The sequence below is a fragment of the Eptatretus burgeri genome, chromosome 6 (assembly GCF_056783735.1).
Source record: "Eptatretus burgeri isolate ZD-2024b chromosome 6, Ebu_testis_v1, whole genome shotgun sequence".
In the NCBI taxonomy this organism is placed as follows: domain Eukaryota; kingdom Metazoa; phylum Chordata; class Myxini; order Myxiniformes; family Myxinidae; genus Eptatretus; species Eptatretus burgeri.
The window spans coordinates 85,724,888-85,728,619 of record NC_140966.1 but is presented as its reverse complement, the minus strand read 5'-3'; positions in this window follow the sequence as shown (position 1 = coordinate 85,728,619).

The following is a 3,732-nucleotide window of genomic DNA, read 5'->3' as shown; positions in this document are numbered from 1 at the left end:
TTAGTGCTATTCTGGTTCATAGTTCCTGACCCATGGGGACCAACACACACCTCATAACCATCCCTATCAGTTCCAGTCGATGCATTGAAATCCCCCAAGACTAGAAGTGTATCTCGTCTGGGGCACTGATCAACCACAGACTCGAGCGTGGCGTAGAATGCATCCTTCACGGTGAGATCACTCGCCTCAGTCGGAGCATAAATAGAGACCAGGGAAATGACACCTAAGGAGTGGCGAATCCTTAATCTCATAATACGCTCGTTGACCGGTGTTACCTCAATTATCATTGGGGTCAGCTTATTGGACACAGCTACAGCAACTCCTTGGGTATGGTAACCATCAGAGCGACCAGACCAATAGTAGGTGTAACCACCCACCATTATCTCGCCGCAATCCGGTCTCCGAACCTCAGAGAGAGCTGCAATCCCGATGTCCAAACGCTTGAGCTCAGATGATAACAGAGACAGGTGATCATCCTCTCTTAGGGATATGACATTCCAGGCACCCACCCGAAGGGACCGCCTCAGGTTAACCCAAGGAGACCGCCGTCTGGTGGACGACACCTCAGCACCACTCCGACACACTCTCCCGCAATCTGACCCAGGGATGTTACCCCGTGGTTTCCCTCCTATCAAAGATTGGGGGTCCCGAAGGCTTTGCCCCAATCCTGTCATCCGGTGAGCTGCCCTGCGAAGGGAAGCTGCACAGGAGGTACTCCCACGGAGTGGGTTTTCAGATTTTTTTGCGTTTTTGCGTTTTGCGGAATGAAGGGTTTTACGATGGCCGGAGTGCAAATCCTGCCACCAACCTCCTAATAAGAAGTAACCCAACTGCAGGAGGACGTCCGCAGACACAGTTTGGCACTAGATATGGATGGCCGTTGGCTCACAAGGAGCTTCTCCGCCCTTTGACAGGTTTTGTTTTTAATCCTGCTGGGTGTCCATATCCAAACACCCTCCTCACCAGAAAACCTGGTGGGGGAGACGGTTTAGTCGCCGACAACCCTACCATGGAACAGGTTAGTACAGGTTTACATGGTACCTGTAGCAGGTCACAGATCGAACCTGACCTGACACATTTATTTACCTCAGAAAATAAAGTTTTTTTAACTTATTTATTTTATTATTAATAAATCATTTGTCGATTTCCAACCTGTCCGTGTTTGTCCTTTCCTTCCATTGGTCTAGCATTGTCCGAACTTCGATAGACTGGAAGGTAATTACCACAGATTTGACCAAAAATAGTCGGCACGCAGCAGCGGTTAAAACGCTCGGCCGCTATAATTAAAATCTAATCGAGATAACATTGGTGCTTTGCCGAGGGCGTGCTCCCTGCTCAGGTAACCACGTGACCTCTAGTTAAATGGAATAATTAGACGGTGGACACTGGAACTCGTGGTTAACTGGGTGGCGTTCGTAGTTTTTAAACAACCCACCATACCACAACGTTAATTGTGAGCGGTGGCCCCAGGTCCGGCTCTTCCGAGGACAACCGGGGATTAATCCCCCTGAGTGACAAGCTGGTGTCTCGGTACCCATGGTCGCAACAATATATACATATATATGTATAGAGCCTGGTGTTGGCGCAGTGGTTAGGGCAGCGGCTTGGGATCCAAAAGGTCCTGAGTTCAAGCCCCGTTGGGCCACTGAATTAATACACCAGGGGGTTGACTCAGCCTGTCGTCCTTCGGAGGTTGGCGAAATGAGAACCAGTGTACTGGGCCGGTGTATACCCCGGTTAAAATAGGTGTACCATATCCCTGTGTCGTAAGAGGCGACCAGGGTTGCGTCAGGAAGGGCATCCGGCGTAAAACATGTGCCAAATCACGATGCGGATCATACGGATGATCCGCTGTGGCGACCCCTAACGGGAGTAGCCGAAAGAAGAAGAAGAAGATATATGTATATACATATATGTATACCTTGGTGCCAAACTTGGGTAGCTCCATCCATCTCTTTCTGCATAAGTCTCAATTCTACTTCCTCCACTGCTTCTTCAGCTGTCCACTTCCTTCCAGATCTGACATCAGGTTGGGTGTCTTTGCCCACAGTATCTTATATATATTTTGCTATGTGGAAGAGTAGGGAGATGGGCGGGGGGGGGGGGGTCCAGAGCTCGACTGCTGTAAGCGTACTATGGTCCGTGTGTTTCGAGTCGGTTACATTGCCATGCAACAAGGATCTGTCAGAGTAAGTCGTTTGTTACAAGTGACGCTGAGGAAGCGGCGTATCTTCCATATAAAACACAATGAGAGATTGTGTAGTTGTTTGTGTCATGTGTGTCCCCATTCAAAAGGATGATTTAAGAAGGGTCTTAAAGGCTAATCTTTAAAACACGGCTGTGTGTTCACTACTGTTCATTTTTTTCAGGATAAAAAAACTCGAAAAACATTTTCCATTAAAGAGTAATTACGTCTCTTCTTTTGGAAATGTAGATAGTGACGTGCAACCGGGCCTCAATGGCGGTGTGCAAAAGCATTTAAAAAATAATAATAAATACAAGGCACAGAGAGGTGTAACGCACACAGAGTAAAGCGAGTGTTCATTTGCATATGTGAGATGTCTAATAAATAAAGAAGATATAAGCACATCTGACGCTAGGCCGAGGCTTCAGACTTTTGCATGCTCATGAGGCTTTACCCTCAAAATGAAAGATCCCAGAAGATAAATAAAATAGGGTAACATTTTTACATGTAGTGTTTTAAAACAATGCTTTTTCTTGCGACAAAGCATCATATCTTCCAGTCTCTGAATATTTTGAATAAAATAATTCCAACCCATCATTTTTGATGGGCTTTGATACTCGTTCAAAATAAACACCAATGACTACAGCGTAGTCCCAAGAAGGAAGCCAGACATAACAATACACACACACACACACACACACACACATACACACACACACACACATATACACACACATATATAAATACACAAACACATATATTATGTCCTAGAAAGTACTTACAAAAGCCAGTTTATTACCTCTGGCACCGAAGGTGGAAGGAGGTTATATATTCACCCCGCTCTGTGTGTTTGTTTGTCTGTTGTTTGTTTGTTTGTTTGTTTGTGTGCAAGATATCTCAAAAGGTTGTGGATGGATTCAGATGACATTTGGTAGGCAGGTTGGGTATGTGACAACGATGAACTGCTTAGATTTTGGTGAAGATCCGGATACGACTACTAGAATTTTTTAAGTGATTCTTCACCATTGAGAGATCGGACCTAAAACGACATATAGCATGATATCTCAAAAAGTATTTGGCCCGATATGTTCTCGTGCATCAGGCATTGCGTGGCAGAAGTATGCGCTCTACCGAGTGCCCTTCCAGTTTGAAGTTATAACCTTAACTTATAAGCAATCGACTGATTTCCCACCTGCCTAGATCATCAGCTGGGCACCTTTTTTCATCGAGGTTTCAATCCTGTCAACTCAGAACCTCTCCAAACAGCGGGTCCACAACCCCGGTCACAAGTCCACATCAGTACATTACTCAACATCAATGGACCCACAACCTCAAAGTTGTATCCAGACAGTCAGTCAACCCAGCGATGCAATATCCTTCTACAAACTTATTTAATTATTACTTATATTTAAAGTATTGCAACATATGACTAACTTTAACCATACATCACTTTATATGATAATATATGAAGTGATAAACACTTTACCCTGTCGACACGTCCATTACATAGCACCTCCATCCAACCATAGACTTAAACTGTCATTCAA